This window comes from Cebus imitator, unplaced genomic scaffold (genome assembly GCF_001604975.1).
Source record: "Cebus imitator isolate Cc_AM_T3 unplaced genomic scaffold, Cebus_imitator-1.0 Scaffold261, whole genome shotgun sequence".
NCBI lineage: Eukaryota > Metazoa > Chordata > Mammalia > Primates > Cebidae > Cebus > Cebus imitator.
The window spans coordinates 5578141-5589053 of NW_016107576.1; the positions used below are offsets into that span (position 1 = coordinate 5578141).

A 10913-nucleotide genomic window follows, 5' to 3' on the forward strand; every position below is an offset into this window, starting at 1 on the left:
CCATGTTGACCAGGATAGTCTCGATCTCTTGACCTCGTGATCCACCCGCCTCGGCCTCCCAAAGTGCTGGGATTACAGGCGTGAGCCACCGCGCCCGGCCGAGTTTAAATTTTATATGTAATATGTATGAGGTCTGTGATCTGTTTGCTGTCTCTTTAGTTACTTGTTAGCTGACACAGAGTATCCAAATACTTTCTCCCTCTTAAAAACAAATTCACAACAATCTATATGTCTCAAAGTAGCAAGTTCTGGTTGACATGCTTTAACTTCCCTTTTCAAGGTGGGTTAACATTATTTGGAAGGACGATTTTGTTCTCAGTGCAAAGGACAGTTTAAGGAGGCAAGAGGGTAAACAAGGTTGAGACATGAGCCTTCCAGGCCAATGCAGCTGGCATCTCATGCCTGTTTGGCCATGCCACAGCCATGGGTCACAACAAGTCACTGCTACCCTCAGTTTGTCCACTGAGGAAGCTGCCCCAAGGGAGGCCCTTCCCTGGGGTGTGAAAAGAACTAAGCAAGATAATGTACCAGGGGTGTGGAATGCAGTGCCTGGCATGGGGTCAGCACCCAACAGGGACAACTGCAGATGTCCATGCCCCGGCCACCCCTGTATCCCTAACACCGAAGAGCCCCAGACCTTCCCTTCCTCCCGTGCCTGGAAACCACAAGCAGGAATGTCTGCTGAATTAATGCCACTTCCCGAGGGTCCTACGATCAGGTCCTTCCATGAACCAAACTCTGGTTCGAATTTATGGGAATTACGAGGGGATCTCAGAAATGCAAAGCACACCATCATTACAATTAGGCTGAATGGGTATTTCGTGATTAATCTTGATTTTAGGTGGGCTTTCACAACCTAAATAAAGCTACTTCATGGTGTGTGTGTGTCTGTGTGTGTGTGTGTGTGTGTGTGTGTGTGTGTGTAATTTAGTAACAAAGCAATAAAATGCAAAGGAGGTCAGACGCAGTTGCTCATGCCTGTAATTTGGGAGGCTGAGGCGGGTAGATCTCCTGAGGTCAGGAGTTTGAGACCAGCCTGGCTAACATGGTGAAACCCTGTCTCTACTAAAGATACAAAAATTAGCCAGGTGTGGTGGCACATGCCTATAATCCCAGCAACTTGGAAGGATGAAGTGGGAGGTTTACTTGAACCCAGGAGGCAGAGGTTGCAGTGTGTAAAGATCGCACCACTGCATTCCAGCCTGGGTGACAGAGCAAGACTCCATCTAAAAAAAAAAAAAAAAAAAAAAAAAGTGAAGCAGCCTGGTGGTCCCAAATAGACAAACATCTCTCTCAGTGGAGAGGTGGCCTCCTAGCTTCTGGCTGAAGAGCCAGTAAGGAGGTGAGGGGCCAGAAATACATTCCCCACGAGCCAGGCCCACCTAGGTAATCAAAGACCCAACTCAACACAGCTCAGGTAATCAAAGCTGTAATGCCTTGATAGAAATATTTCAGGTTAATGTCAGCTTAGGCCTACGGTGATCATTTCTCCTGTGTCATAACGGCACTTAATTTTCTCATTGGAAAGCCACAGACTAAGAATACTAGGTAGAAGAAAGGGGGAAATTTACAAACTGATTTTCCTTCCTGTATCACTTCATGCCTTCGAAGCATCAACATTACCTTCCTGCCACCACCCACTGGAGGCTTTGGTCCACCCCAAAGAGTACTTGCTTTGGCCCGACCAGCCCCCAAGCCTGGTGTCAGGGTGCGGAGTATGAGCTTTGAGAATCAGGAGCAAATCACAGAGGTCCCGCTGTGAATCTGGCCCCAGAAGAGGCAGTTGAACGTGGATCACAGGAGATGCTTTGCAGCAGTAGATGGGCTAAGCATGCCAACTCTGGAGACATGGAGGATGGGTCTAATCCTAGACCCATCACTTACCCCTCCCATTGCCTCAATTTTCCTTCCCAAATTCAGGATATACATAGTGTCTGCCACCATAAGGAAGTTGTGAAGCATTAGGAGCTGTGCCTTGCACATTGTAAATATTCAAAAATGGACAGCCAGGTGCAGTGGCCCATGCCTATAATCCCAGCACTTTGGGAGGCCAAGGTGGGAGGATTGCTTGGGGCCAGGAGTTTGAAATCAGCCTGGGCAACATAGCAAAACTTCATCTCTTAAAAAAAAAAAATGTTAAAAACTACCTAGGTGTGGTGGTGTGTGCCTGTAGTCCTAGCTACTCAAGAGGCTAAGGTGGGAGGATCACTTGAACCTACAGGCTATAGTGACCCATGATTGCACCACTGCACTTCAGCCTGGGTGACAAAGCAGGAGTCATTCTCTTAAAATTTAAAAAAAAAAAAAAAAAAAGTATCATTATCCTGCCAGCAAAGTACCCAGCCTCAACTCACTCAGAGCCTAAGAACTATGCTTTCCACTTCTTAGTTTGCATGTCACAGTCAGGGTCCAGGGACATGGTTCCCCCTTCACACATCCCCAACCCCCACTCCCCGAACCACTTCTAAGTGCAATTGATCTGAAAGCAGTCAGAGCTGGGCCCCACGCCTTTGCTCAGATACAATCCATCCATGTGGAAGTTCTCTCCCCTCTTAGACCCCATAGGTCTTCCCGTTTGTTTGGTACACAGCCCAGTCCCCTGGACTGACAGGGCATCAGGACATGTCTGTCTCCCCACCAGCCTGTGCAGTCCGCAGGGGTAGGACCACAGCTGACCTCCCATCCTCCCAGAGAGGCCCAGGACAAGGCCCGGCACATAAAGTGTGGGAAATCAGCTTGATTCTCCCCAGGGGAGATATAGAAATGTCTGGAGACATGTTTGATTGTCATAGCTCAGGGGGCGCCACTGGCATCTAGTGGGGTGGAAGCCGGGGATATTCCCAAATAACCTACAATGCACAGCATGGACTCCCACAAGTGCCCCGAGCTGAAGAAATGATGCCAGCTTCATCTGTTAAGTTCCACACAGGCCTCACTCTCATCTGAATCTTGTTTCTTAAGGAAAATAAACCCCACCTCGAGCAGGCTCAGAGAATGTGAAAAGCCAAGTACTTGATGCTGCTTCTAGTAGCAAAATCTCCACTATAAGAGAAAGTCTAGAGATCTACAGCAATTTTTAAAAGTGAAAGCTCATTATCCTAAGCGAATTAACACAGGAACAGAAAACCAAATACAGCATGTTCTCACGTATAAGTGGGAGCTAAAGATTGGGTACACATTAATATAAAGATGGCAACAATGGATACTGGGGGACACTAGAGGAGGGAGAAAGGCAGGGGCAGAAGGGCTGAAAAACTAACTATCGGGTACCATGCTCACTACCTGGGTGACGGGATGAATTGTACCCCAAATCTCAGCATCACACAATGTACCCATAGAACAACCCTGCACATGTACCCCCGAGGCTAAAATAAAAGTTGAAAATTATTTTTTAAAAAGCAAAAGCTGAGAGGAGACTCTCAGGGAGCCAACAGAATCAGCCACACCAGCCCTTAACCCCAGGCACAGTCAACAGGAGTCCGTTGATGGCATCAACTGGCGGGGGAGGCCCCCACACCCACCCCAGACACTGCCAGGTGGGCCAGATGGGTTTTTGCACAGCCCACCTTCCTGAGGGGCTTCCATCCATGTTTGCCTTCTTTTGAAAAAAAAAAAAAAAAAAAAAAAGGAAGGAAAGGATTTCAGAAAACTGGCCTGTGTTCCCTAATGTCTATATTCTGTGGATGCATGTTCTCTTGCACTTCCTGATTCCTTCATTTATTTCCACGCCAACCCCTCCGACAGACACGTACAATACAAACTCACCAATCTATCCCAGATAGCACAATGTGGATGAAAAGGAAATCATCTCAAAACAACTACTTCTAGCAGGCAGCACTCTTCCCCAGCACACCACACACACACACACACACACACACACACACACACACACACACACACACCCATCAACACCACAACCCTACGGGGCCGCTCCCTGACTTAGCACATTCTGACTGCACACATTATCTACTCACTCTTCCAAAGACATTCAATGCCACCAAGGGGAACATCACAACAGACTGAAGAGTCTAGACCTGAACAACCAATCCCTCTCCCTGGCAAAAAGGCCTCCCTTCCAACAACTCCCGAGCAGGGGCCACATGAAGCACACAGGTGAGCCCAGCCAGGCAGACAGAGACCTCCCTCCCCCTCTTCCCCACTGACCCTGTTTCCTGCTTCCTTCCCTCCAACTCCTTCGCATCCTCAGCCAGACCTTGCCCTGGCACATTACAGAGGGGGTACCAGTGTGCACAGCAGGTATGAGTTCACAGAAGAAGCCCCTCCACTCACAAGGCAATGGTAGTAGCAATGTGAGTCAGTTTGCTTTTAGACTAAAAAATCCAGTCTTCACAGCCCGAGTCAGGGCACCTGATCACCCCCATCCTTCCAACCCAAATCTAAGGCTTCACTTAGAGCTAGGCCGAGGTAGGGCTGAGCACTGGCCTGCCCTAGATCCTGGGAGACCTGCCATGGAAGAGACTTTCTCGTATGGACAAATGTTGCCCTGCAGAAAACTTGCTTCTGTCTTTAAATTTGCATCAAGTCTCACTTTAAATAATGTTGAGAACAAAATGTAAGCTGATATTTCAGCTTACTTAAAAGGCTTATTAAAAACACTAAATCCAAAGGTGTTAAAAAGCTATAATTGTCCTCATTCGGCCTGGAAAAATAAATCTATTTGCTTTCTTCTTTTATAATACTCTTCTTATAAAAAAAGAAAAAAAAGTTCATCTGTATTCTCATGAGTATCATTGCTGTCTTTCTTCCCCCTCCATTCAAGGCACTTTAAAAAACACCTGTGCCATTCATAACCAACTTTTGAGCAAAAGGCAACCACATTTGGGGAAGGCTGTTTAACTCTGATTTCTTGATGCCAGAGATAAGCCTGTCTTACTCAAAAGTAAGATGGAGTTGAGAGTTCACTTGAATGGGCTCATAGAGCTGATGGAAATTTCTTGGATTACCTAAGGCAAAGCAAACAAACCTAAGCATTCAGCTTTCTGGGGTTCAGTGGGCAACGATTCCACATCTCAGCACTGCCTTCAGTACCCCATGGGCAGCTATGAGAAGTCGAGCTTACCTTCTAGCTGCCTCTCTGTCCTCTCCCATAATGGGGGTTATTAGCCTCTGACTTGGACCAGAACAGCGTGACTGTCGCTCCCTGCCTGCCCCAAGTCTTCCGTGAAGACAGCCCGGCCAGCAGTTAAGTTGCTGAGTTGCGAAGATCTTCAGCCTGCTCCGAAGTTAACCACTCCAGGCACCAAACAAGATGGGTTTTCAGAGCACTAGTCCAAGACAACGCAAATTCATTGAAAGTGTTTTCTCCAGGTTCTCCATAATTACCATGTATGTCCCCAGGAACTGTTTCCGTAAACCCAGTTTAGGGTGAAAGCATTTTAGAAAATTCCCCTACAGATGACATATGAGGTACTAACCTTTTTTCATATGCCCAGATGTTAAGTTCATTTTCATCACATTTATGCAAATTTCACTTGAACAGTAAATCAAAAGAAATCTTAAATCATTGTACACTATTTAAAAATCAACACTAAATCCGGTTGACTTGCAGCGATATTAACACAAAGTCACACTTAAGGGACTGAATGTAGGAGGCAAATCTATGCAATGGTCTCACAGTCCTGGCCAGTCGTCACATTCAGATGTCTCTGCCTGGTCACAATCACATTCAAGTTTGACCAGATTAAGGAGGGTCTTCTGGATATGAAAGTCTTAAAAGTTTTGTAAACTTTGGGAAAATGGGTCCCTTGGCCCGAGGGCCTGTCATCTATGTCATTGTCCGGGACTGAGGCAGAGAAAGTCCACAGGCAGAGGCCCAGGGCTGAAACTCCTGCAGCCGGGGTTTCTCCTCAGTGGGGGGAAAAGTTAATTCCTAGGGCTGACAGGTTCTGCATTTGTCAGGGAGCAGGACATCAGTGCTATCATTACCAAGCAAATCAGCCAGGCGGTTAATGGTGGAATCAGGAGACATTTGCACTCTGCTATCAGAATGACATCATAACTAAAGCAGCCTTCAGCCAGAAGCCCTGGGCTCTCCCTGAGCAGAGGCCAGAGGACTGCCAGGGCGACCCCCTGTGACTCCCTGGACTGAAAGCTGAGCCCCTCAGCTGCTTCCAGGCTGGGTGGTGGGTGCAGCCTCCCGCAAGTTCCCAGGCTGGCTGGGCAAACAGGAACTAGGGTTCCAGTCTTCTCCCAAGCAAATCGACTTTTTTCCTAGGTTCTGAATGCTGTACATAATCATTATGATAATAATATATTTTTTAATAAAATTTGAGATAGACTTTCCTTATCAGGCAAGTGTTGGTATTTTATAAATGCAGCTACATTTTCGCTATAGGATTGATGGCATTTCCAACAGAATTGTCAATCTCTTGATGACCCTGTCTTTAGCAAAGAAGCTCTGCACTCTCTCCTTCAAGCAAAAGAAATAAACGATGCTGGGGGAAGGGGAACGAGCTAAGAAAAAAGCCCTTCCTGCTCTTGTTTTGGTTGCTTTTCTTTCTGTTTAAAAGCACAGGGCAAACACACACATACACACACGCACACGCAGACACAAACCTTAGAATAATGGGGGAGGCATTTGGCTACAGGCTTGCATCCACCGCGCGGCGCGACCAGAAGCCCAGAAGCCGGCCCGCTCGCTAGCAGCTCTGCCCTCCGCGGCGACGACAGGGACCGACTGCCCGCCCCCGACCCGGGCGAGATGCCCAACTGCAACCGCGCCCCCCCCCAAGATCACCTCTCGAGTCTCGCCACAGGTACACACGTGGCCCAAACACTTCACCTGGCCCGAAAAGTCGGGAGATGGGAGGGAAAAAAAAGTTGTGCGAGCAACCAGCTGGGCAGCCCCGGAGCCCGAGGATGTAGTCCTCCCGCCGCCCAGCCGCCCGCACGCTAGGCCGGCCCGCAGCTGCGCGTGGCTCCCGGCACCTCGCTCCCGGCTTTGCGCGCTCACCCCGGGGCGCGCCGAGGCCACCGCAGGGCACTTACTTGGCACTTGCTTTTGAGTGTGCAGATCGTCGCGATTTTCACTTGGGTTTTCAAACAAGTTTCAGGGAGAAAGAAGGAGGTAAAAAAAAAAATCCAATTATGCAAATGGACTCCGGACTGGGAGGCGCGCGTTGGATCTGACGCCGCTACTGTACGAGTTCTCGGAGCAGCCACGGGCCAGGCAGATTTATGGGGGCGCGTCACGGCTACGCCAGGTCCCGCCGCCGGAGCATCTCGAAGTTAATTAAAGCGGTAATGTCCACTTTCCCGGCGACCCTCCGTGCGTGGGTTTACTATTTCACGATCAAACCCGACCCCGGTGGGGGCGGGGGCCCTGTCCCCACGCCTCTCCTTCCCTCTTCTGGCCGCCCCTCTCTTTTTCCTCTCTCCGTCTCTCCCCCCTTTTCCCTCTCTTTCGTCTCTTTAAGTCGCCTGCCTTCCACTCAGTGAACAATGAACAAAGATGTGAGTGATGGGAAAAGATCGCCCCCCTTCCCAACCCCAGCAGTAAGCAAAGCCGGTCTTAAAGTAAAAATCCAGTTGCTAATATCAAACTGGGAAAGAAAACAGCGCGTTCCCAGTATCACCACCCCCTACACACACACACACACACACACACACACGCACGCACGCACGCACACCCCACCCCAAGTTCACCTAAACCCTGGCTGGAGACTGGGGCGCCAAGGTCAGGGCGCTCGGGGCTGCTCAACTAGCCGGGGACACCAGGGTTGGGGGACTGCGGGCACTCGGGCCAGGCGTGCTTCCCGCGCCCCTCCCCGCCGGTTCCCCCGCCGGCCCCCTCCCCGCCCTACACCGGCCAGTCGGGCCCGGCGGCCCGCTCCGGCAGCCCGGCCGCCGGATGCGCTCAGCAAACGCGGCCCCTGTCGGATTTCTGCTAAATTGCACAGCGGCGGCGGCGGCAGCGGCTGCCTGGAGAAGGCGCAGGAGGAACCGGAGGCCGGCACCGCGCGCTCGCTCACCCCGCCCCGCCCGCTCGCCCCGGCCCCGCCAGCCGCCGGCTCCCACCCGCGCACACACCCCATGCCACAGGACGCACCCGGTGCCCGAGCCCCGCAGGCCGGGACACCGCGCAGCTGCCGTATTTTCTGCTGAAGTGAAAACGAAGGCAGCTGACAAATCACGTCTCCGGCGAGGCACCCGTTAGACATAACAATATCCGGCAAACAAAACCCGGCCGCCGCTGCCACCCGCGCGCCGGGTTGGGACCCCGCCCCGCTCTTTCTCGGCCCCCAGCCCCTGGCTACTGCCCCCTCAACCCCAAAGCTCCCTGCCCCCCAACATTCCAATCCGCCACCTAACTCGGGGACAGTGGATCTGTTCTCCAACAGGCAGACAGTAGGAACCACTCACAATACAGAAGTGAAAAGGAAGAGGGGGGTGAATTAACTTTCCACCTGTCCCCAAAGAAAGCCCTGCCGGAGTTTCCTCCGCATAGTGAAGGGTGAGCTACACAGGTTTCTCCCTGCCCCAGCCCCTTTTCTTTCTTTTTCCCTAACTTCCCTGCGTTTCCACCTTCCTTCACTTCGCATACATCCGTCTATATGGAGATATCTGTATTTTAAATTATTTGCAAAACTGCAACAGATGGGCGCGTCGAGATCTGGACACTTTCCTACTCATCAAAGGAAAGCTTCCCCCCCCCTTTTTTTTTTTTTTTTTTGCCTAAAATACATCCGAGTCCCGCCTACGACTGTTTTCCTCAATTCATCTTCGAAAAATAATGTCTTGAAGCAAACAGAAAGGCTTATCAGCAAAGATCATTCCTACCCCAGTCATCCATCTGTGCTGGGGGCGGGGGGAAGCCATCCCCCCAGATTGCACTCTTCCCAGACACCCCCCAAGCCCTTCCTCTCCTCTGCCTTCCAGAGCCCCCCACGCCCGCACTTCCTCGCTCTGATTGGCCTCATTTCTCCAGCCTGGGACTGGCCGGCTCTGTTCCCTCCATAACCTGTTACTTATTTATTTATTTATTTCCCCTTTGGCCCCTAGCTGGGCCCCGCTGGGGCAGGTGCTGCGGACGCCGCCTAACCTTGCAAGCGCCACGGCCTTTCCTGGGGTCGTGGGTTCGGACCCTGGCACCTCAGCCCTGAAACCGACTCACCGGCGTCGGCCTCGCCAGGCTCCCGGGGCACAGGAGGCCGATGCAATCACAAAATGGCAGGTCTCAGCGGCTCTAGGCGCCCGCAAGTTTGACACATTGTAAGCATCAGCTAACTTTGATTTAAAAAAAAAAAAAAAAAAGCTTGCAAATTACCCTCTCTCCACCGGCGGAGGGGCTGGACCCCCGCAGCGAGCGGGGACGGGAGAATGAGCTCAGGGCGAGCCCCGGTCCCAGGCAGAGGAGAAAATGGGGAAAGTCACTTGAGCAGAAGTTTCCGCGGCCCCAGCCTCCTCCTCCCCTTCCGACTCCCCCTACCCCCCAGACCCTCTTGAAAGTTTCGCGGGGCGGGAGAGCGGCTTGCGGGCCGCGCGCGGGTTGGGGGCGCCGGCCGCGGCCCTGGAGCTGGGTGCGGGGTCCCAATCGCGCGCCGGGCGCCAGGCCCCAGGCCTCCTTTTCAAAGTAACGGTCCCGGGACCGCGGGCGGGGAAGCGGCGGCCCAGGCGCCGGTCCCGCTCGCCGCCAAAGTTCTCCAGCGCCTTACGATGCCCGGCCGCAGCCGCCGGCTCGGTTTTCCTCCTCTTCCCCTCCTCCCCCCCGCCGCTGACAGCTTCTCTCGCCAACGTCACAGCCACGGATATTTAATTAGACCGTATTTTTTAATCGCGATGGGGCGAGAAGGAACCGGGCGGCAGGCCTTGCCGAGATGGGGAGGGGGAGGGGACTGGGGGGTCGCGCCAAGAGTCCAAACTCACTTTGCCACCTCCCGGACGCTGGAGCTGCCCCCCCAACCCGCCGCCGCCTCCCCCCCCGCGCCGCGCCCCCAGCACCGCGCCGCGCCCCGCGATTGCACCCCCCCACCTTTGTTTTCCTTACCTTAAACATTGAAACGCGGGCGTCGGGAGCAAACTCGGGCACGTAAACGGAGCGTTGTAAAAGATTGTGTTCAATGAATAATGAAACATGCCCACACGATTGACTTGATCATTTTCCGGGGCTGAGGGGGGACGGGCGCCCTGCTTGCGCGCCTAGCTCGCCCACTCGGCAGAGCCCTGCGAACTGTTCCCAGCCCAGCCGGGGCAGGGCGGGCTCGATTTTCATCAGCCTCTTTTCAGAATCGCCCAGTTCATTGATACTCATCACCCAGCCCCAGCAGACATCCCCATCCCCGGCTCGGCCTCCCCCTATCTGGTAGGTGAAATGCATTGTACCATTAAAAACGCTCTCCATTGTCGCCCTGGCATAATTCACAGCAACTAGATAGGTCTTGCGGCATTTAGCTTTGATGAGCCAGAGACTGAACCCTTGATATAATAATCTACAAAGAATGGTGTGTGATCGTCCATTTTTTCTCTCTGTCTAGCAACTAAGAAACCATTTAACACAGCGCAGCTTGGTTCTGACCTTGAGCTCATGTAAACACACTTATTAAAATCTATCTATTCTCCAAGAGCTACATTCTGATTGTCAGACTCGTTACTGAGACATATATCAGCCCCTTCCTTGTCACTACTTTGCATTCCTGCCTTTGACTAAAGAATTTTTTATCCAGCCGAGAGGGAGAGAGACTGCCACGGAGGGAGAGGAGAGAGAGACGGAGAAGGGGCGAGGAAAAAAGCGTAATTCTTACCTGCTCCCGAAACTATTTAAAGTCTGTTTCTTTTCTGGGAGGGGAAAAAAAAAAAAAAAAAAAAAACTCCCGGGTGAATCTCGGTGGACAGCGGGACGAGAAGAATCAGTCACAGCCCGGGCGTTTAAGGGAGTCATCAGCGATCAAATGACG

General features: G+C 51.9%; 1 protein-coding gene across 7 annotated transcripts in view; it reads right to left on the reverse strand.

Moving 5' to 3' along the window:
• The window catches only part of ZNF536 (zinc finger protein 536), a 485174-nt gene extending 474465 nt beyond the window's left edge, over positions 1-10709 (reverse strand). For 4 of the 7 annotated variants that reach the window (XM_017499880.2, XM_017499878.2, XM_037728305.1 and 1 more), the window contains exon 1: positions 10007-10709. The gene's annotated coding sequence lies outside the window, so the exon portion shown is untranslated. Of the gene's footprint in view, positions 1-6576; positions 6829-7008; positions 7605-10006 lie in introns of those variants that run through there. The other 3 variants (XM_037728303.1, XM_017499879.2, XM_037728302.1) reach the window with 2 other exon arrangements.
• Positions 10710-10913: the final 204 nt, after the last annotated feature.